Source organism: Lycorma delicatula, chromosome 1 (assembly GCF_047948215.1).
Source record: "Lycorma delicatula isolate Av1 chromosome 1, ASM4794821v1, whole genome shotgun sequence".
Classification (NCBI taxonomy): domain Eukaryota; kingdom Metazoa; phylum Arthropoda; class Insecta; order Hemiptera; family Fulgoridae; genus Lycorma; species Lycorma delicatula.
In genome coordinates this window covers 231,549,875-231,575,506 of record NC_134455.1, presented here as the reverse complement: position 1 = coordinate 231,575,506, position 25,632 = coordinate 231,549,875, and the positions used below count along the sequence as shown (strand labels likewise).

Sequence of the window (25,632 nt, the reverse complement as noted above, 5' to 3'; positions counted from 1 at the left end):
CGGATAATATACTTTTTGGTAATGTAGGATGTATTTGTTTTTTTTATTAACTGTAATGTATTTTAAAAAAAGCTAATTATTAAAAATTATCGCAGTAAGCTCGGTAGAAGAGCGGATTTTTGATTTTAGTTAAGAAGAAAGGATATTGCACTGCTGCAATGATTTTTGAAAATTAAATAAAAATACTGAAAATAAAATATTTGTAATAAAATTTTATAACGAAATTTTATTAAGGATGAGGTTTAAGAATTACTATACCAGTTTTCACAGATATGATAAATTTCTTTACAATTATATGTGTTTTTTACAATTATAAGGGTCAAAAGCCCTATAAATTGTTACGACATATATGCCTAATTTAATATCGGTGGCCCGAACACGGTATAGCAACTCAGATGCGAACTGGCCCACAGTATACAGACGCGCTGATACAAGTATTACTACCGCCGCGCAGTTCTCCCACCATAGCGGCGCTGCAGTCCCGCCACTCTCAGGCTCCAATAAAAGAGCGTTCACCACGAGAGTTAAAGCAATTCTTTGTCGACCACCACCTGGTGAAGAGCAAGAAGAAGAAGAAAATGGAAGAAGTTCCCCGGCCGGCTCAACGTGGGACCTACCGGCGGATACCAACATCTCCGCCGGAGCAGCAGGCCTGGCCGGTCCACGGAGGGAGTCGCTGAACGCGGACACTACCTTCCCGCTCCAGCTCCAGCTCGCCAGACTTCAAACGCCCTGGCCGGCGTACTCGACAGCAGCAGCCGGCCCAGCGTGGGATCGCACGGGGAGAACCGCCTTAGCCGCGCCGGCGAAGAACGATCGACGCCGACCCGACACTGCGGGGCTCTGCGGACTAACACTGCCACGCCACGCTGTAGTGGGGACCCAACAAGCCGCTGAGGGAAAACCCGGTCGGACTTCAATGGTCGAGCCGCAACTCCCCGACTTCGCCGGGTACCAGCTTCCGGACCGAACGCTCTTCTCAGAGTTAACGCAAAAAACAGCCCTTTTCTGGGCCACTGCAAGGTTATGGATTATAAACCGTTCAAGCCATTCGACGATAACAGCCCTTCTGGGCTACCCTGAGGTTAGCAATTACAACGAGACGTCGAAGCCAATGGACGACAAAGACGGCCCTTTTCAGGGCTACCATAATGTTAGTAACTGTACGTGCCGTCGAAGCCATTCGGCAACAATATCCTTGTCAATTTATGTTTCTTTTTTGGGGTTTTCTATTGCACAAGTCTATTTCTGGATGATCTATCTGACAAGACTAGTCATCTAATTAAATAGCTGGTTACTTTATCGGAGAAGGAACAATTTTTTATTTATCTGTTTGAGAAAAGGTCTAATGACCACAAAAGTTGATGCCCGTAATCACCCCAAAAAAAGTCTTTCAATGTTTTAGCTAACTTTCGATGTTTTTCTATTTCATGTTACATTAGTATCACATGTTCTTTACAATACTGCGCGAGGTACAGTGTATTGTTCCAACAAATACATTACACTTGTATATGTGTGTTTTTTCTTCCTCCTTTTCATATATTCGTTGAGTTGTGATCAATTCCTAAACATTTGCCAACCACCCACTTTGATACTGTTACCCATAATTTTTGTGGTTTTGGAGCCGTGTTCAAAAAAAAGGAAAGGTCCTTAGGGTAGCCCTGAGAAGGGCTGTTGAGGCAAATCTTCAAATTAAATCTTCAAAACTGATTTTTTGAAAAACCAATCCATTTGCTTCATACGAGATCACGTTTTGGATTATTGCGGAACTAAAGTACTATAATGATACTAGCTCGCACCTAGCGGTGCTCGCAAAAATTTTATTTAGGGTTCAAACTTGATATTTTGAATTTGTATCATTGTGTAACCGTGATTCACCTGGCCGTGCTCGCAAAAATCTGTTTTGGGCTACAAATATTTGTTTTGGGACCATTGGGAAACAAGCTCGTTCCTGTTGGTGCTCGCAAAAACTTAATTTTGGCTTTCTAACATGTTAGACTTACGTTACATCATTAAAACCTTGAAAACGTATCCAAAAACCCAGTTTTATGCTTCTAAGGTTTCTACCAACCGTTTCGCTTGAAAATTAATGTGCTTCGATGGTTCCTAGGTTTACATCATCCTACGAAGTTTCATCAAAATCAGTTTAAAATTGACCCCAGTAGAACGAAAAAACTAAAAATGTTTTCCCCAAAATCAGTTTTTTGGCTCCATCTTTGGATCCTCTGAACCGATTCGCTTTAAAATGAATAAGTCTCTGTTCTCAGTAGGTTTACATCTCCATACCAACTTTTTTATATTCGGTTAAGATTTCCGTCCGGTATACTGGGCGAAAGAATTTTATACATACTCATGTATAAACATTACAGAACCGTGTTCAGGAGACTCCAAAACATAAAAAATAGTTGTTTCCCCTTCCCCCCGACACTCACTTAGAAAATCTGACTGGGCGCAGTAGTGATTTTGAGGAAATACCCTAAAAAGTTAAGAAATGTGAATGTTATGAATGTTATGAATATATACTTATATTCATAACATTGAATATATAGTTTCAATATATATTATTGAAAGTAACACCCAGTCGTGTGCTTCATAACTACATGCACTAATTACATAAATCTGATAATATTAAAAATATGATTAGTAATCATCGTTTTGGGTAATAACGTTAGTGATAAGATTAAGGCAATTTAGATTAAGATAATTTATAACTTTTTAATAATCGATGTATGATGCTATTGCTTGGGGAAATTTATGTTTAATTTTCACAAGATTTATTTTAAAAAAAAATGATTGTTGTTCTGATATATAGTACATTCCTTAGGTGTGACTTGCAGAATATGTATTCTGTACGAAAAATCTGAGGAACGTACTGTGTACCGAAACAACTATTATTATTTTTTAAATAAATTTTACGAAAATCAAAAACATAATTTGTTTTCATTTTCTAATTTGCAACTTTTTAATATGGTGAGAACTGACTGTTGTCTAGGAGATTTTGACTAAAACAAATTTTGATGACTTTTTAATTGTAAATGTATTTTTCGCTCACTAATATAATTTCATCACAACAATTTTAAAATGACTATGCAGTAAGTTATTTGGTTGATGACACATTACGAGTTGCAGCTGACGAGTAACCATTGAGAGTTACAGCAATTTGACTGAAATTATTAAAAAATATTTCAAGTTTAGATTATGATATGGTTTTTACGGCTGTTACACTTTTACCACACTTTTACCTTGTACATTAAGAGTAACTTATAATGCTTTATAGTCTACATCAGAATCTTATTTTCTATGGAAAGCTATAATTCATAAGCATCTATTCAATGTAACTGACTCAGTTAAGCTCCAAGATCTATTTATTTTTTTCATATACATTTTTTCACGGTATTACAATATTTTTTAATAAAATTTAGTTCTAACTGAAAAGGAGAAGCAGGTAGTATGTATTATTTAAAAAAAAATAATAATAGTACTTAAAACTAACATTAAATCGCTTATTAATTTAATATTAAAGATCAATAAGCCACATTGCGTACCACAATTATTTTTATTTGGATTAAGAAAAACATGGGTACGCAACATTTAAACACGACATTTACGCAACATTTAAACACGCGCAAACGCAACATTTAAACACGAATATCAACAAGAACAGAAGATTAAATTTTAATACAGAATGTTCGAATGTTTCTCTTTTACTACTGGAATTTATTATTAGGTGATTTTTAGTTGCATAGAAATTATTGTTTAATATCCATCATTTTATTACTCACGAATAAATGCCGTTGAAATAATCCATTGAATAGTTATATTATTTTTTTTACTATCCTTCACTTTTCTTGAGTTTACATTAAAGTTACCTCACCTTTTAATTTGTGCATAATTGTTACTTTCATTTTTTTAGATGTAGAATATATATATATATATATATATATATGCATAGACTAGTATTAATCCTTTATTTATTAACAATTTTTTCTCTAATACGAATTAGAGAGAAATTTTATCTACATAAATAAAAATGTAAATGTTAGTTTGTCCAAAATCTTAAATCTCTGAAGGTTCTTCACCGATTGCTTTGAAATTTTGACACAACGTTGGAATCCAATAATCGCGTGTTTTTATATACTACTACTTTTATACCTAAGATGTCACACCTGTGACAGGTAAACTTTTAAAAACAACGCTATCTGTTGGACGTAAAAGCAACACATGCTATACTAAATATTTTACGATTTAACTAAAATACTAAATAAATAAACTAAAAAACTACTGGACCGATTTACGAGCGTGGAGAAAGGAAGAAAGGGAAAATCGGAAAAATAAAAAGGAAGAAGAGGAAAATGACAAAAAACGGGGAAAAGGAAAAACGGGAAATGGAAAGGGGAAATCAGAAAAAGAAAAGGGGAAAGGGGTCAGGAGGAAAGAGGAGGGGAAGGAACTAAGTGAAAGATAAATGTGAAAGGACATGGAAGGGGGAAAGGGAAATGGTGGAAAGGGAAAGAGTGTGTGGTAAAAGAAAACGGTGATAAGGAAAAGGGAAAAGGGAAAGGAGGAAAGGAAAAAGGAGAAACGGTAAAAGGGACAGGTTAAATTTTGTAAGTTTGAAAATGTTAATTTTGTTAATGTTTAATCAAACTTTCAATTGTGTTCATTTAATCTATATACACAGAAATCTATAGATAACCAAGCATTGCCGGGTCTTCTAGTATTATATAAAATAACAGAGACAAATATTTTTTTTCTGAATGAAAAAGTAAATAATGAAGATACAGTTTTATTTATCAAACATTAATTTGCTTTGGAGTTTTAAAATATCCTTTCAAATAACAGATTGTATTCTAACATGCAATCTGTTACATATTATTATTATGTAACAGATTATTATTGTGTTGTACGCACTCGTTTGTAATATTCATTAAAAATGAAATTACCTTGAATTATGTTATCAATCAGTAGACTTCTTATGTTGATTTACAGAATTGAACTACATATCATGTACTAGAGAGCACTCTTCTACTGCTGAATCTATTTTATATGAGAAAGAAATCGTATAGCATTTACAGTATCTCTTTAAGTCTTGTTGGATAACGTGAGATCTGAGTTCCTCCGTAGCAGCCAATGTAGTTCCCTGTACCTTGGGCTCAGATGTTTTCTCTTTATCTTCACGTGAACTTTCAGATTAAATTCCGATCCAGGTGAAGTCCCAGATACCGCACATTTTCCTTTTTGCGGGATCAAGACACCATTAAAGTACACACTAGGAGAGTCACCCCCCGTCTCATTCGCATGGCGATAGTGACGTGCGTCGACTTACCTTAATTAACCTCAATCCTCCACTTTTTCTGCCACGGACAGACGTTGTCTAGCGCCATTTATAGGTCCTGCGGGGCTAGGCCAGGTACTTCGTTAACGGCCAGGACAGCAGTGTCATCAGCGAATGTGGCGACGACGCAATCCTCCAGGACTGGAATGTCCGCAGCGAATGTGGAATACAACAAAGGGCCCAGAACAGAGCTCTGAGGGACACCCGAACCAATCTCAATGAATCTTGAAGACTTGCAATTACATGCATTTTTTAATTATTATCCCTATTGATTTTTTAGAGCCTTCTACGTTAATTTTTTTGTTTGTTACAAATCCTTACATTTTTTTTTTCACATGTTGATAATTAGGCCAAGAATGAAGGTAAATTTAATTATTTATTTTGTAGAAATAATTACCGATCTCAAAATATTTAATTTTTTAGTTTGAGTGGAGGGGAAAGAAATACAAATTAAATCACACTGTCATCAATCGCAGTGCATTCTGAGAGATAGTTTATACGCGTACGCTAATAGATTGTTCAGTATCAAAAAAAATCTCGGCTGTAGAAGAAATTTTGCCTCAAATTAACCCTAGAAATCAGAGGGAAAGAAAGACAATACATCTAAATGAGGGGTTTTAAATCTCTGGAATATAAAAAAAAAAATGAGTAATGGAACAGAAGGCAGAGAAAAAAATCTTATTTACATGCGTAAAAATTAGGAGGCCGTAATAAAAGGAGAAGACTAATAAAACAATAAAACAGGCTTTAGTGAGAAAGAATAAATCAAAGATTGGCTAAAACCATGGGATGTAGTCTTCGGGATAGGTAACACCCCGTTCATTTTATACTAGCACAAAAAAATCAGTGAATGAGGTAAAGAAAACGCTAATAGTACTAATTTAAGGTGAGAAAACAGATATATTATTATTTACTGTGATGGCATTATTGTTGAGTTTAACTCAAAAATAGTTAGAAAGAATACTACAAAGGGACGTGATTCATATTTTTTGCTTAAATAAACAGAATAAGAACAAAACAGAGACAATAAAATGTGATAGGAAAGATAGTAAGGAAGGTTGAAAAGTGGTACTAAATTTTTTAGTTAATGTTAATTAATTCAACCACATTTATTTAGTATGGTAAAAAATCACGTAAAGGGAAAAATCATAGAGAGAGTCTGATTAGAGTATACTAAAGGAATAACTTAGAATTTAGGAATTTAGTAAATACAATAAGGTAAAAAAGTTAGATAATGAAAAAAATGAAACGTAAAATAATATCAGTCCACATAAATGACTTCACCAGAAAAATAAAACAACCGGCTTGGAGAATTTATTTATTACTTCAAGTTTGCAGATAATGGTGGGTTTTGTTGTACTGATTTACTACTTAAGAACTAATTTCTTAAACCTTATTCTGTATGTGCATATATTTGTGTGTCTGGATATTCACAGCAACACATATTTTTTTATAATAGTACGACGATGAAGTACTTTAGCAGGATAAATATGGTTGCGTTAATATAAATATTTCATTATTATTTTTATAACTTTGACTGCCTGTAATAAAATAGAACTTTTATTACTACATGTAAGGTAATAAATTCCTATCACCTCATGTACGTCAAATAATAAAAAATAAATTTAATCAAATAACACAAGACTTGATATTATAAATTATTAAAGAAGTACTTGCGCTACTAAACGCCAATCTTCAAAAATATTCGAAAATATTAAGACATCTGTTATAAATTTGCTTTTTTACAAAACCCACAGAAAGTAGATAGAATATTTTCGTATCCGTGTAACATATTCATCGTACATTATCCTTCATTCTCGGTAAAGCCATGTTTGGGATTTTCACTGCTGACTACTGGAAATGTGATAAAAGATTATCATTACGGTAACTGTATTCTCGTTTGTCTAGGTTCATAAACTCCATTGACTATAAGCAAAATCACTAATTGAATTTCGTGTAATTGGTTAATTAAACATGTATTATTATATGAGGCCGTTTCTCACTACACGTGCGTTTAACTTAGGCCTGACGCCTCAATTCAGCAAAAGATTCTACAGCCAATCTTCTATTTTAATTCTGATTGAGACATTTTAATCTCAGCTGATTTTAATTTTTTGTGGATTATCATAATTTAGAGGGTAATTTATTATATGATAATTAAATACATTTTAGGCTAGAATCTATTTGAAAATACCAAAATTGAAAATTTAAAAAACCAAAATAAGAAAATACCAAAATAAAATACGAAAAAATTTTCATAAAATAAAACGAAAATCTTCATATATAATACGATTTTTTACCAAATATGAAAATTCTTATTATTATTATTCTTATCAGAAATTCCTTCGTTGATTTTAGAGTCACTAACAAAGGAAAATCTTTCTTTCAAATTATGAAATTCAGCATCATTTCTATTCATCGCCTTAAAATGTTTTTTTTTAAAAAGCTCTAATCTTATTTGGAGTGGAGATAAAAAATAATTTCCAGGTTAGTTAGTAAGGGATGTACAACATTTCTCAGTTCAGACGTATATGCTTCACGTTGAATAATTACGAAAGAAACACATTTGGCAGTATGGAGAAGATTCCAACTTCCACCCAAGATACCAAAAGCTTGGCTTGCTTCTTCCGGAAGTTCAAATCCTGAACAAGGTCATTTAATTCACATTGAGTTATCAAATAAGGATTATGAGTTAACAAATGAGGAAGACGATTCTACTTCAAAAGTAACATCGTCTTGCTCTTCATGTCGGAACTTCCGCTGTTACGTTATATTTCAATTCATTTTCCAATTTAGATATGTTGGAAGATGCGGTACAGTCAAGTCCTAACAAAGAGGCATTAGCCTTTCAGCAGACGGTAAATTTTTGTACTGCACTGTGTGTTTGGGTTTACTACTTTCTTTTTTATCTTTGTAATACAGAATAAGATAAATCGTCTTCTAGTTCACTCCACACTAACAGTATGGCAAATATCTCTGTGGCGATTATCCTAAACCCAGTTTGCCAGACATTTCACAAAGATCAAACAGGAATTGAGAGAGGCCAGTTCATACCTTCATTCCCAACTTTATATCCAAAATATAGTTCATATCATTTTTTAACTGGCGGGTTTAAACTTCATAGTTATTCTCTAAACCCTCAAACCCCCACATACGTAAGAGTAGTTATCATTTACGAAATTCCTTGACATGTTTATTCAGTAACACATCCCACTTGACACAGTAACTGTAAATCACAAAACAAAATAAAACCAAAGTACTAGAACACACAGCAAACGTTTAATCAATATTGGTGTGTTAATTTTATGACTTAGACGGCTGCTTTTTGTTGACATCTCAGAATTACAGAACATTAAAGTAAATTAATCAACATACATACACAACTTCTGCTTTCATAATGTTATTTATGTAACCCAACATTAACCGTACAAAAATCTTTTGACGGGCAAAAGCAGTACTTCAAAAATGTTACCACATAAAAACTGTGGGTGACATATGCATTTTTGAATTTAGCATAAAATATTACGTTAGGAATACAATAAACTTCCATGTGCCAAAAAATGTATTTATTAGTTTTATTTTCATGTAGGCTACAATTCTGAAGATAAAAAAAAATAGTGAAAACTCTATTATTGTTTTTTTGTAAAATCATAAAAACACACGCGAACACAAGAAATGTAAGGGAGGAAAACTTGCTGTATGAATTTTTTATTAAGTTTCACCTTTATAGTGGATTCAATAACACTGTTTATTGCAAAAAAGAACGTGTAAAAGTTTATTTGTTGTGAAAAATTCAGGATTATTAAAATCTCCATAATTTTATTCAATAACATAGCAACAACAACATACAAAATTGCTCGTACTTTTATTAAAATATAGAATAAAAATAAATGTGATACTGTTGTAGATCAGGTGATATTTTTTAAAAAAGTACACAAAGAAGAAAATAAGACCTAAGATTTTTATGGAAATGTCTTCATTTCTAAAGTACGTAATAAAATAAAAGAACGCTCAACTTCGTGAAACCAAATAATAAAATCTATTGCAAAATAGCTTTATGTCATGTTAAAAGTCTTCCCGCTCGTTGCTTGGTAGCTCATTAATCGTCATATAAATGAGCTTGGTAGCTCATATATATATGTGAAATTGTATCACATTGCCATCGTGAGGCAAATGGTGATGATGTTGGCCTAAATTTAAGATCAAGTTATGGATTAAATGCTAACTAATGAATAGTCATTATTTAGTCTTCAATGCGATAGTGTGACTCACATAAAGTTTTTTTGCCGTTGTTTATTTCCTCACAGATCAAACCCATATTTCATAGTTCAATTGTCACAAAATTACTCTGGACGTCTTTAGCTGTGAAAAGAATTTTTCAACTATTTACTTCAACGCAAATCAGAAACTATGTTTCTTTAAAAGAAGTCAAATTCATTTGTTTAACGGAGATACATTTTTACAAATACTTTTCATTAAAAAAGTGTTACAATTATAAATATAATTTTCTAGAACTTGTTTTTGGAGCTTTTTTGCATCTGTAGTCGTGTTTTAAAAACAATTTAGATATGAAATAAATTACGGCAATATTTTTATATCAATACTTTCTGAAGTAACAGCGAAGTAGTATTTTAAATGAAAGTAAAAACGTAATAAAATTGGATACATGTAAAATGACGTAATAAAAACGTTGTATTAATTCTGAATTTTTAGATCAAATTGTTTAAGGGAATATCTGACATGAATACACTAAAGATGATCTGTTTAGCAAACAGCTTTCTGTGATAATTTATTTCCTATGGAGCAAATTTAACTTAACCGGATAAAGTACAAAACTAAATACTAATTTAATTATTTATATAGGTATTAAAACATATATCAAGAGTAACATCTTGAAACCTTACCAAAATGCGAATTAATAATAAGTTCCGCTAATCGGGTCATATCCAAATTCACCAACAAAAAATAAATCTCACGTACATTTTCGATAAATCATACCTCATTTCATTGAATAAAAATGATAATTTTTCAGTGGTTCATGTTAAATATAAAATGATAGAAAAATCCTTTTGAAAAGAAAATTAGATTTTTTATTTAGATAGTTTATTGTAATTTTATATTAAACTGTAAATGCATAATGTGTAAAATATATTATGATTTATAAAATAAATTATTCTTAAAACTTGTAAGTCTTTTATTTGATGTCGATATCTTTTAAAGTAAGGAGAAAGAGTGATTTGACGTGTTTATTTACTTGGATATCTGCTTATTTCTAGGTATTACGCGTAATTACTGTTCGAATTTATTTGATCATATTATTCTTCAAAAGCGGGTTGGCATAACGATTCCACGTTCCTTCGTTCTTCCTCTCAAAAAAATACACTAATGTTACTTAGTATTTATCTAATTTTAGATTAAATAGAGCAGTCTTTTATCTTAGGATCCGTGAAAGTGTTATTTGTTCTTTACATTCTAAAATATGGGTATTTTTTTAAGTCAGGATTTATAATTTAATTCTAATAATTATGCCAATTATATCATTAATTTCTGATTCATTATTAATGAACAATTAATCAAACAATGATTGCAAATTTTCCCCATTTTCGACTATACTAAACGAGATATTCAGGAAATTTAGACCTGTAAATACTATTCAGATAAATATCTACCATTTTGTGATTTTTTAAGCGGTGACGGGGTACTGCGCGGCGGCCAACCAACACAGCCACTGCCCCTGTTATTGTATGTGCGTCGCGATTGGATGCACTTGCCTCCGGTTACTTGACTAAAAAACATGTAATAAAAAATCTGACTGTGTCGGCAAACGCAGGTAACCGTATGGAGATGGTAAAGCAGCGACGGGGATGTTTATTAATTAATCTTATAATTTTTTATTTTTTTTTTTAAAGATGTATTTGTCACAACCTTGAATAATAATATAGTAATTAATTTAAATTAAAAAAAGTTATTTAAAAAAACAAGCTTCATCATCGTCAACTGCCATGAGAAACAACTAATCCAAAATAGTTTTTAAAAACAATTGTACCTTATTATTAGACCTGTATTGTTAAAAAAATATTTTGCTATTAAACATCAATATGAAGGACAATTATATGAATTGAATTAGTACAGTCAGGATCAATAATTGCCTAAAATAAGTACATACATAGGGTTAATTAATCGTATTTTCACAAAAAAGCAAAAATAGACTATTAATTAGGGAATAACATATTTTCCTTTTATTTTCTGTAAAAATATGTAATTAGTTCTGTAATGAGTGTATTTTATTAAATTTATCTAATAGAATTACTAGATTAAAAGTATCTTATGTATATACTGTATTTTAATTAACAACTATCAAACAGTAGTTTTTTTTGTATATATATTTTACTTGAAGGTGAAAGTTTTATATCTTCAAGTGTTACTCAAATGATTGAATCAGAATATACTTCCTTATATCTAGCTAGTTACAGAAAAAAATTGATTAAAATAATATACAGTAATTATTATTATACTTGTTTCGCCTATATAAGTAGGCTATTACATAAAATGTTAAGTGCTGAAATTGAATGGTTAACGAGTAATTAATAAATATAGGTCACCAATTTTAACTTCTCTACTAACATTACTGTTATAATTTGATAATCGCAAAGAAACGGATTGTTTTAATTAAGTGTTTGTATTTTATATCGCTCTTATATTGGTCTATCAAGAAATTATTGCCTGATAAATAAGTAGTCCGGTTCCTCTTCAACGAAAAACAATTTCTGTGCTGAAGTAAATCCATACAATCATTTATTTTTCAACAATAATTTGTTTTTTTATTATATCTAATAATTAAGTTTAAGGCGGTAAAATTCTCTCTAAACGTCTCTTTGGATTTTTTTTATTATTACGTACTTTATAGACAAACCGCTGTACAAAATAATTTTATTTTAAAATATAACTCTTATTTTTTACGCTGGTAAGATTTTAAAACACTTTTCTTAGTTTTGATAAAAGTATAAGCTTAAAGTAGAGAGATTTTATATTATTTTGACTCCTGTGCTTTAGTTGTAAAAGTTAATCGGGTTAAAATAGTGTTTTACATCGGTGTTCAGCATAACCACGATCGACAGTGTTATATCAATAGTTAATGCGATAATTATTATGAGAAATTTTCCAGTTTAAAATCATTAATCAAAGACAAAAGTAAAGCTTGCACTGTTGCACAAACTGTACTATAATTAAAATATTGGTAAATAGTAGAGAAGAGTATTAAACAATTCAATCCAGTGACAACCATTTGTGTGTAAAATAATCAGAAATATATACTTTCATGAGAGAATTTCATGCACTAATAGATCTAATTTAATATATTTTATCGTTTTTTTTTTATTTAATAGAATTATTTAAATTAATTGAAAATGATTAGGGAACAAATATAGATAAAACAAATCAAGCCTGAACGGCGGATTGCAAAATTTATTTCGAATGCTGTTGTAACGCTATGAAATGTAATAGAGAAATTTGTAAAAATAAATTTAAAAAGATATGTTTAATATTCTCCATAACGAAACTTAGTTTCTACGATGAAATTTAGGTTACTATTTTTTTACCTATTTCGAAAAATTCTGTTACTAAAACAAGGTATCATTAAATTCAAAAAATCAATTTTTTTTTCTTTTTTTTTTTTTTTTTAATTATATTCTTTAAACGTCTTTTATTGTAGCTTTCATTCATTCCCAACAACAAAATTATAATTATAAGAATCAAAACAATACGATAATTTATGCCAGTCTTTCTTCAAAATGAATAAATATTATTTTGTTAAACTTCAAATTATGAAGATTTGTAAGCTGTAATAAGTGTAAATTACTTTAATGATTAATACTACGATGAAAATAGTTATATTAAATTTACCTACTCAACATACTAAATTCAAAATAACTTAGCGATGCGAAAATAAATTAATAAATAAATTTATTATTTTTTCATTAATCATTAGCCATTTTTTATGAAACATTTAATATTAAAAGAGTATAAAAGAATCAACGTCATTCACTTCTGTCACTTATTTTCTGATATAATTACATTTTTGAAACACTCATTAAAATCCCCTTGTAAAAGAAGTTATTATAATAACATCGAATTAAATATTTACTGAATCATTATCTCAGTTAATACTCCTTTCTGACACTTTGATTTAATTTTTTTAATTAGTTAGTAGAAGCTCGATAAATTTTTGCTTATAATAACATCATTAGCAAAATAATAATAATAATTTTTTACATTATAATTGTTAAATGACTGACCATAAATTGGCATAGCCTAGCCTTTACAAAGATAGCTTACTAAACGTTATAATTTAAACTGATGAAGTAAGCAACTAAAGAACAACAACGTCAGCTGAAATTGTTCCTCAACAAAACGCTATAAGATAAACATTTAAGTTAGATATTCAATTGGATGTTGACTTTTTATTATGTAGAATTTTTGACTAGACAATCATATATAACATTTTCTGGGTGTAGATTAAAAATAAGATTAGTGATTGATGTGGGCAAAAAAAGAATCGTCGTTTTATTATTCTGTTCTAACAGCAGTCAGTAGTTATAGATTGAAGGTTACCTAACTTATTTATTTATAAAGTAAAAAATATATGATTCTTTCCAGCCTAACAAAAATAGAAAAACATTGTGAGGACAATTTTATTTTTTTATTATATTCATATTACGTCGCACAATAGAGTGACATTTACGGGAAAAATCAAAAAGTTTCATATTTTTCTTAATCGTATTTTTTATTTACATTTTTTTATATTTATACGTGTAAATAGATAAAAATTAACCTAAAAGGGTTTCTGTTTCATTCGCTATTGTCCGCTGTACCCTCAAATTCAAATTTATACAAAAGAATGCCATATAAAACATATGTTAATCTATCCCTAATAATGTAAAACTAAACCAGTTTCCTGTTTCATTATATTGTGTTTCTTTTTTCACTTATGACATAGTCATCTTCAAGTCCTAAATGAACATTAAGTAATCACAAAACATTTAACTCTTCCTAATGAAAGGATTGGTTTGGAGTAACAATTGTGCTGTTTTGCTGAAAATAAAAACTTCCAGCAACGTTTTTATGATAATTATAGTTTTATCATAATCTAATCAATACCCTTCTTCTTTTGAAATGAATACTTCAATAAATTTATTAGAAATGGCTTGTAGAAAAAACTTAGTTGTGATTTGAAAGAAAACAGTTTAATATCTATTACTAGCCTATTTATTACCGTTATTTAAATTATTCTAATAAATTGAAGTTTCTGAGAGATTCTCCTACTACCTCCAAAACAAATAATATTTATTTGGCCTTGAACAAACAGATTTTACTTAACGCTTAAAATATCATCGCAAAAAAAATTTCTCATAAAAATAAATAAGACTCTTTCATCTTTTCAATGAGACTAAATTTCAAATAACTAATTTAATCACACACATATTGGTTGTATTTTAAAAAAATATATTTTTTTTAGATTACGAATAGGAATATATGTGAACCCAATTCGTATTACAAGTTTCTTCAGTTTTCTCTGCATAATGGAAGAAATACTTTTTTATTTTTAAAAGAAAAATGACTTTTCTCTTAAAGTAATACATATAGAAACCTAAGCATTTAGAAACCACTAATTTTTCTATTACCACTATTCTTTATAAACCGAACGAACTGAAACCGGCTATTATGAGTACATATTTTATACTAAGTCTGCCGACTAATAATAATATGAAAAGAATAAGGATTGTTCTTTACTATAATTTTAGGACTTAATTTTGTTGCTTTTCAGTAGTAATTTTAAAACAAGATACATAATATGTGATATTTTTTACATATTCAAATAATTAAAGGTACGTGACTAATAAGAACTGATAAATAAACAGAACTACAACTGTAAAAAAAGTGTTTCGGTTGTGTAGAAAATTACGCATTGAACATGAAAATCAGCTAGTAGATTTCGTGTTCACTTTGTTAGAATGTACCTATTAAATCGCATTACGTATGCTTTATCATGAATTTTTTATGTTAATTTAAAAGATATACAAACGATACGTGTTCAAATTATTTAAACATAGTTCAAATATCAAGTATTGCGTAAAGAAATTAAAAACATATTTTTTTTTCAAAATGATCAACCTATTTGTTTCATGTATTGCATCGTAATGTATTTATATGCTTCTGCTATATCACTTCATTATTGTAAGAAAACTCGATAATTGTTAACTTCGTTTTCATTAAGTAACTAACTTACAATTAACATAAAATTCCGTGCTATATCTGATTTTATCAGACGGGTCTTTCAATAGAAGGATAGGGCTGCTAGGGCAACGAGGGGATGAGGGACAGCTCCCTGCTGAGCTGCTATTCGTTTTTGCATGCACAGATGGGTAGCAGTGATGAGGCACGGGGACTCTCTCATCCTCTTGTAGAAAAGACTGTAGTCCCGGCGAGAATGCTCCTTTGGGTGTTCTCGTTTGAGGCAAAAAGGCATTAAGACCGATTCCCGGCTCCTAGAGTGGGAAACATTTGTTCCCTCTGTTACTATCCTGAATAATAATAATAATTTTTTTCAGAGAGATTTGGAAAATCTTTTACGCACGCAGTGTCGGGCTCCCACTGTTGGTATTATCCAATCACCATCAGCAGACTACTGACTAAAACCACCCCGTTTCTACCAAGACTCGACCCGGAACCGTTTAACACATTACTTCCGGTTGAGTCCTCCTATACTAGCCTGAGAAGGCCGCTACCAAATTTTCAGGACTATCCAGTCTTCTTGGTCCTGAGAATACTGCTGATGAATCGGGCTATCCTTTCCTAGCTGCTCAGGTTACGGAGTATCATCGCAACTACGTTGTGGGGGCTCAGTGCTCCAAGATCCGCCTCTAGGGTCCCTCGATCTGCCGTCCACCAAGCACGTTTGAAAAAGATGTGCTCGGCATCGTCCCCTACACCGGGGCAATAGGGCAGCGGAAAAAGATATTCTGTAGGCGTATTACGTACAAGTCCGGCTACTAGTATAATGTCGGAAGCCGGAATAATGCCACTACATTATAGAAGAGAGATCCTATTGCTAAGATATGCGGCAAATATATGGGCCTTTCCTACCCGTGTAAATAATAAAACTTTCAACAATCATCCTTTTGCTGCATTATATGAACATCGTGCTATCTATTCCAGACCAGCCGGAATAAGGTATCACGAATTGACAAGAAAATATGAAATTGCTTTACCAGAGACATTAGCAATTTCCACAAGGGAAATACCGCCATGGCTTTTACCAGAGGTAAAATTGTCTAACTAATACAAAAAGAAACCGGTGGAGTAATGATTGGCGGTGACCAGACTTAGAATCGGTCACACGCGAATAACAAATTCATATTTGTTAACCGCCGAAGAAAGATCAATGTGCAGTGTTTGTAATAAAGCCCTTACAGTCAAGCATCTAATGGAAGAGTGTACCATTCATATATGAGGACCTCACAAAGAGGTTCCGTCTAAGAAACAGTATTACTGCTGGTGTGGGAAATGGAAATGAAGAAAATATAGTTGCGTATCTGCACGAAAGTAAACTATTAACAAGTCTATAAGAAAGCTTTGTAAGGAATCTCTAAGCGAAGTATTTTAGTTCTACGTATAAAAAAAGGGGTTTTGAAACGTGGCACGTATAGGGCCGGGAGCTAGCCCTCTTGCCTAGGGCGCCCGGGCTCGCCTGCAAGCATGAGTGGGAGGGTCGGGGTGTATCTGATGATGTGATGGCATGTGGGATCCTCGAGGGTGGACAGAGGGCGCGGAGTAAAGGATATCAGCAAGGCATGCCAGGAGCCCCAGGTAGTTCAGGACCAGGAAGGGCAGCCCCCTCGCCAATTGGTTCTTTGGCCCTCCTGAGCAGGTGCTCCTATGACAAGGAGGGAACCCCGATGGGTTAAGTCCTACAGGACTATTTATAGGGAGGTAGTCAACTGCTACGGCGTCCTGGGGAGACTGTTGTAAAGCTTAACTGCGCGGTTCAGTTGTTCCGGTGGTGCTTAAAAAAATAGAAAAGGGGAAAAAATAATATTGGTATTTCGAAAAAAACATTCTTTTCCATTTATATTTTTGTATTTTATTTTTTCCATTATCGTATCGGGGCCCTTTACACCCTTTACGTGTTCACACTGTCGTTAATAGATGGAAATGTCTAAATATTTTGCGTTGTTTTGGTGCATTTTTTAAATAAAATGTAAGGGATCATTACACCCTTACTTATGACGAACCTGATGGTGATTTAACCCTTTTAAAGAATGTGACAATGGCTAACCCTTAGATGTGGATACCCGTATGATACAAAAAAATAATTTCTCCGATTTAATAAATATTCAAAGAATATTAAAAATGTGTTAGTTTAGATTATATGAATTGCAAGACTTATTTTATTTATTAATAAACAATAACCCTTTAAAGAGAATGTTATCTACTAAACCTTTGTTCTTCTAATAAATAATTATAATATAGCAGGGTAAAGTAGTTGAGTAATAGGTTTCTAGAATTTTTTAAATTTATTCTTTAAAAAAAAAATCAATTTTATTTATTAGGCTGCTCGCATAACTTGTATGAAAGTTTCCATTACTTTTTATCATTCTTAGAATAACCTTATCGTTTCAATTATAATCGTTTGTTTTGATGACAATCGAACACAGGAAGTAAGACTTGATTTATGTATATAATAAAAAAACGTGTTCATGAAGATCTGCTTTATGATATTTCTTATTTACAAGAGTTTTTTTTAATAAGCCTTTTTTAATGAAATAAGATTGTGAAATTTAAATGTATACTATTACAAGATTTAGTTATCAAGTAATTTTTGTAGCCCACTTAACAACATTAAAATAACTCATAAAAGTAGTATAGCTCAGAAAAGGTAAATAAATTAGTTGAAAATTAAATTATTTTTTTTTTTAAATTTAAATCTGATATTATATAAAAAATTTCAGGAAAATATTTTCGTATTTATAAAGCTGTTTTATTTCGTTGAACAGAAAGAGTATTAAAGGATTTTATCTGCTTTTTCATTCTTATATTTAACAATTTCTTTCATTTTTTAGTGTCCGGTTATAAAGTGTTCCGTAATATTATTACGCGTTTTTTCTGTTATTATTTTTATTATTATCATCGTTATTATTATTAGCGTGATCATTAAGTTTTTGTTAGCGTAAAAGTAGTATAACATTCGTAGGACAGAAAAAGTTGTGCGGTAATAGTCCCACTCATCTACATATTGCTATTGAGGTAATCTACAAGTAACAAGTAATTACGTAAGTGAAAGTAATGGATCTTATAATAAAGTCTGCGACTTCCACTATACTCTCTCACTCAGGTCTCCGGCCTCATTATAGGTCAAGATAAAATGACTTCTGCTGAAAAATCTTTTATCTCTTTTACATGAGCATACATCGTGTAGTGTTGTTAATATTACAATATTAGTTTAACCTTTAAGTTGTATCAGTTACACAAGAAAATTATTTACAAGCACGTAAAATAATTTAAAATTGTACACGCTGAAACAAATTTCGCTTATTGAAGAAATTTATAAAATTAATGTAAAATCTTTTTAAGCAAAAATAATGATGTTTTATTTAATTTTATGTTCGCATACATAAATACGTTTGCTTAGGCACGCGTAAAAGTAAAAACAAGATAAACAAACAATAAAGTAGAACGGCAGGTAAAGTAAAATTATACAAGGATTTGTAAGTAATTCAAAACTAATTATTTTTTACTTACGCGAAATATAATCCTAATAATTTAAAAGATGCTGTAATAAATATTTAAAATATGTTTAACACTGAAATAAAACGTAGGAAAACGGAAAATTTAAACTGATACTGTATTACTTATTAAGATATATTATCCTTTTTTGAGCAGTCTTACTCAATATTAAATGAAGTATTTAATTACTCAATACTAAATTTAGCACTTCGGCCTTTCATTTGGAAGTATCGGATTAGAATCCCACTCAGGTATGGCATTTTTATACGCTACAAAATTCCATTTCCATATCTCACACACAAGCTTCATATTAATGTAGCGATGTCGTGAAATAAATAAACAAATATATCGGCGAACTATTGTAACTACGTTAGTCTGAAAATCTAACGTTCCCTAGATACGTTTATTAAATAGTATTGCTGCTAATGGAGGTAAACTAAGTCAGCACTGTAAGGTATAATGTTTCATAAAATAAATTTCAAACTTGTGGAGAATAAATGTATCAAATCAAATGATAGATTTTTAATTCAAGGATTAAAAAAAGTTAAAATTTTTACTTGTATAAATATATTTTTTTCGCTTCATTTATATATAAAAAGAATAAATATTAGTCTAATAGGTTTTCCCAACACAAACTCTGATTTTTTAAATTATTTCAAATTAAAACGAAAAAGTATATTTTCACCTAAAACCAGTTGCCATTTGTGACAGTTCAATAGTTCTTGTAATTCTTTCTCTGTTAAAAATATTTTTTAAATTAGATTCAAAATTTGTTGTTCAAAAAAAAAAAACGTTATTTCTAATTCTTTATGGTAATGAATATATTTTAAGTAATAAAAATATACAAATAAAAAATCATTAATACATTATTTTCTACATTGCAAAAAAAAACAGAATGTAAAAGGCAATACACATCTTAATCTAGGGTATAATATATGATGTAATATATATATATATATATATATATATTTATGTATAATATATGATAATATACATCATTATATAGGGTATTGTGAGATGTATTCAAACAGAGCATTATTTTATTACAGTTTTTTGTAATTATTTACTTTATTCGAAATTTTGCTCCAGTATTTGAAATATTAAGGAGAATATTTACATGATGGTATATTTAAACATAAATACGAGACTATGTAATCGATGAGATCAAAGAAACTTTATTAAAAAAATACGTACGTACGTATAATGTATGAGTACGTTATATTGTTTCATAAAACAAATTTTATTTATTTGCATCGTCACAAAAAATGAAATTGAAAATTATTTATTGAGAAGTGTTCTTAGTGTCATGAATGATTTCTACGTTGCATATCAATTGAAACAGAATGAAAGAAAGTGATAATAAAAATAAATAACACTTATGTTCAATTTTTAAAAAAAGAAGAAATTAGTAAGGCTCATTTAAAATGTTTTGTTTATATTCTTTATTTTTCAGGTTTATTCTTCGTATTTTTTCTATAAATATGTTAACAAAATTCTAAGTTATAAATCTATTTTCTCTTCATATTCACATAATTATCATACTGCGCAATTACAATTCAATTATCAAGAGAAGAAGGAATACTTAAAACCTATCAAACAGAATTGATATGCTATGCTTTCGTCTAGCGTCACAAAACAACTAGTAAAATTAACACAAAAAAATAATATTTTTCGATTTTTGTTTACACCAAAGAGCCACTTTCTATTTAATTTTATAAGGATGTAAGGACAATAGCAGTATCTATCAACCAAAACGTGACTTCATGCAGGTATCGCTAAGAAATTAATGAGAGCGAAAAATAACTTTGTTATGATAACAGCTAAAATCCTTTTGATATCTACCAAACAATAACAGAATATATCATTTTAATTATTTGTTTCACGGTTTTTTTTCACAAAATTCCGCATATTCGTGCATAATATAAAAACGGTTACGGTTTTCTGCTATGCAAAAGATATAGGTCTGTAGCCTTTGCAATCTGGCTGTACTAATTATTACCTGAAGGTACTAATGTTTATCCTGTGTAATCAGTCTGTATTGATTAAAGGGTTTGGAAGATTATCGAGAGGGCTGAAAATAACAGATTTATTTTCTGTTAAATAGAGTATTTATTAATAGCAGTAAAGAAGTCGGCACCTTGCCGAATTTATTTACATTTATTTTATTTTTATTTAATTCTTTAAAACCTTTAATTGGGTTCACTAATTTAAGTTACAATAATCAAGTACCAAATAACATTCATAAGATGCATATTAACTCTTTATTAATAAAAAAAATAAAAAACAACACGAACTGATTATTAGAAAGAAAACCTATTTAAAATTGGAAGAAAATAAAGCATTCAATTGTAATTAATCTAAAAAGTGGTGCTTGAGCTAATTTTGAAATGAACAAAATAAAAATATTAAGTTGCTGATTAACTCATCAATTTTTGTAGAAAACCACTCAATTTTTTTTAGAACAAATGCAGAAATTAAATTTAAACAGATTACATAAAACAAATATTATACTTTAAAACAAAAATAAACTGTAGGTAATAAAGTATAAAATTTATAGATAAGATTATAACGTGTTAAATTAATGATAATTCTTGTTAAAATCTTAATACTTTTCAATTTTGCAAAACTACCTTATAAAAAATATTAAATGTAGACAATGGTAAAATCTAGATCTGCTTTGAAAAAGTATAGTTTTTCTTATTTAACTGTAGAATTTCTTTGAAAACTAAAAAATACTGTAACTGAAAATATTTACGTTATCCAAAAGAAATGAATTTGTGTTTTGTATCGAGAAAACAGTATACTATCCAAATAATTTACACTTACAGGTATAGAATATTTACAAACATGGAATATTGTACAAAATTTTATTATTATTATTCTAAAATAAAATCGTACAGAAAAGTAGTCAAATTATTCGATAAATCTAACAACAGGAAGCATTAATCTCAAACCACTTTCACGACGATCGGTTGAGCTCTTCAGTCAAAAAGGCCACATAAATTAGCTTCCAAACAGATTCAATTCAATGGCTATTACATGCTACACATTTTGAATATGCTTGAAAGATTTAGCGTAAACAAAAATGTTTAAAAAACGTTGCTGTTGAATTTCTTTTACCAATCTAAGAGCAAATCATTCATTTAATTATGATTTTTATTATTATTATATTGACTATTCATTATCTGAAATTATTTGTTGTCAAAATGAAAATATTTGTTTGATTTTCTGTGAATGAAAATTAAAAAAACTAATTATGAGAAATTTCATAAGTGTAATTAAATAATAATAAAGAATAATAAATTGTTGTTAAATTTGATAAAAATATTTAAGGCATATGCAATAAAACATTTATTTATCAGTTATTTTGAAATTATGCCTTTTTAAAAAATAGGTTTCTACTCTCAAAACTAATTTTTGATACGCGAGTCAAATCTACGAGTAAATAAAAAAAATTATTTAAATACAATTTTTCTAATATTGTTCCTGACTTTATTAAATAAAAAAACTCATAATAAAGAATATGATCGCTTTCATTGCTAATCACTTAACCTTTGCGTAAGATTGGTGAATAGCTAGTAGAAATTAATTAAGTATTTCATTACCCTAACAGGCTGGTTGTGTATATCTTGCAACACATTCTGTCTCAGCCAACCAACCTTGGGTTATTTTAATTTTTATTTTATTAAACTACTATCGTAAGTGTTACTTTGATCTACATTATCATCACATATAAAAAGTTTGGACTTATTTGTCACTTAAGACATATTTTTCTATAATTCTTACAAGCAAACTCAGAATCTACAGTTAGAATCGAGCTGAAAGATATATATATATATATATATATATATATATATATATATATATATATATATATATATATATATACTTATGCACATTTACTTCCACAAAAATAGCGCTTAAATTTTTATTTGCCATTTTTTATTATCTGATTTTTTATGTAACCGTTACGTTGTCTTAGTAAAATTACAAAATTATTGCACAGAATTTTGGGTTTTAAAGTTCAGGTTAAGTTTTATTTTTTTCACAAAAAGAAGTATTTAATTATTATTATTATTATTATTATAATGTATAATCGAAAAAGAAAACAAATATGGAGTCATAAAGAAATTTACAAACGAGAATAAGAAATAAAATCATCCTTATTATAGAATAATAATATCACTATTGACTCAAAGACTATTTATTAGTTTGTGTTAAGCTTGATCAACCCAATCGTAAGATTTATTAGGATTCTGGCATAAATAACCATACATACAAACTACTAAACTTATACCTTCTGTATATTTTAATAGTTATTAATTAACGCTCTTAAGATGCAGTTATTATAAGGAGGTCTGTTAGACGACAATAAAAACTAGGTATTTTACTCGTAACATTTACGTATATAATATATATATAACTATATTATATATAGTTTCTTATATTATCTAACAAAAGTTAGTTATGGGCAGGCATATTATCTTCATAAAATAACTTTCACAAAATTTCGATTAAAAAGCGTATTCATTTACTGAAGTAGTGCGATAAACATGTTTGAACTCATGTATAAAAATATGTAAATCTTGATAATTTAATTTTTTTTTTCATAAATATTATTATTTAAATTATTATTTTTAAGATTATAAAATTAGTAAAAAGGATTACCAATAAATTCATAACAATATTTTTTTACAGCATATCGTTAAGATTACAACTCAGTTTTTAAGTGCAGTAATTAAAATAAATCATATGCTCAGAACCCAATCGCTCTCCAAGATTATCCAATTTTCACTTTAATTTTACGATTTGGTATTTATCAAGGTAACCGCTGGTGGAGCCCTTTCGAAGTTATATTTTTTTTTATTTTGTACGCTAATACTAAATATATAAAATTCAAATAACTGGTAAAATGTATTAAAAATATTCCTTTGCAAGAAAAATAAACTTACCGATCAATTTATTCCTTTAGGAAAATCATATTGTAAAATAAATCGAATAAAGTAGATCATCGATGTGCTCGGTGACATTCCCATGTCAATGAGCTAAATTTATATTATTTATTCTCTCTCCAGTAAATGTAGGCTTACTCCCAATTACAGTTAACTACTCCTTTTTTTATGATAAGATCAGTTTTTGCAACTTATGACAAAATGCCAAGCTCGAACAGGATTCTAATGTCGAATCGCTTTTACTGTAATAATGAATTCAGCGAGTTAATTCAATAGTTAAAATCGACTTCATAATATTATTAGAAAAAAATTTTGTGGTACCCATCGTATGCTATCGTTTTACAAATAGATATGTAAGTATGTGACCTATTATAAATTAAATTAATTTTTACTTGGTTACAAAAGTTCGGCGATTTCATCATAAAAATTAGAAAATTATTGACTTTTAGCAGTTCGTAGTACCTCGCCTCAGTACAAAGTTAATAATAATTTTAAATTCTACTCCTCATATATATTTGAAAAGTCCTCGTATATTTGAGAATATTTTTTTCATTCTTTCTTCTAAATTATTTGTTATATATTATTTATTTTTAACAAACCGAATCACTTACAACTTATTTAAAAAATTAGACGTCTTATGAAATATATAGTGTACGTAAATTAAACCGAAGCACCGGATTACCCAATATTATACTAACTATTTTATGGTATAAATATATATATATTTAAATATAGGTCGTAGTTATCTGTAAATAGATTATGTTACATAAATATAATACAGAAGTTGTTGCCTGCTTTAATTCTTCTGGAATTAAGGATGTAAAATTCTTTACTTACGTTAGATTTATTTTCCAAAACCAAAATATGAAAGAAAAAGAATCACAAAAAACTGATGTAATATTAATATACAAATTATCACTTTACGTAACAGCGTAGAATTATGAAAGTAAAACGATACTGAACCGTTACCATGCGTTACATATACTTTTATGCTTTCTCCATCCCCTCCACAATTTTACATCCTCTATCACTCTCGCTTTCAAACGTGAAGCGTTCTGTCGCTATACAGCTGTGATCATTAAGTAGACTGTAGAATGCAAATATATTACACATACCCATCGCACTTCTGAAGTGCAGATAAGCATAAGCACCTGTGTGGTAGATTATTCACCTTATTACAGCATTAATTATAATTGGTCACTCAGATATGTACAATAACTGTTCTTATTATCAGTGACTACAAATAAGGAGAAAACACAAGTAGTATTCTTTTTGCTGAGAAATTTGAAATACAACGTAAATAAAAAAAAAAATTAGATATGCTATAACTCTATATACAACCTGCAGATCTAGAATCATATGATTATTATTTTCATAGTTAACGCTGAGTACATACATTCTAACACATTAGGTAGAAATTGAAATATGAGTAAGTTACAGTTAGATACGATTAACAATCTGTTTAGGCTTCTAAATTTTTTTTACTTTGAACTGTAAACTGCTTATGGTAGTCAAAAATTACTGTAAGAAATTTTCTTCTAAATTAGATTTCTTTATTTGAAC

General features: G+C 29.6%; 2 protein-coding genes across 2 annotated transcripts in view; one reads left to right on the top strand and one right to left on the bottom strand.

Annotated features, from left to right (window-relative positions):
- Positions 1–25,053, bottom strand: part of LOC142329532 (retinol-binding protein pinta-like) — a 210,776-nt gene extending 185,723 nt beyond the window's left edge. The window contains exon 1 of the mRNA XM_075374207.1: positions 24,907–25,053. The gene's annotated coding sequence lies outside the window, so the exon portion shown is untranslated. The remainder of the gene's footprint in view (positions 1–24,906) is intronic.
- nAChRalpha1 (nicotinic acetylcholine receptor alpha1) overlaps positions 1–25,632 on the top strand; it is a 671,059-nt gene that overhangs the window by 560,219 nt on the left and 85,208 nt on the right. The window lies entirely within an intron of this gene.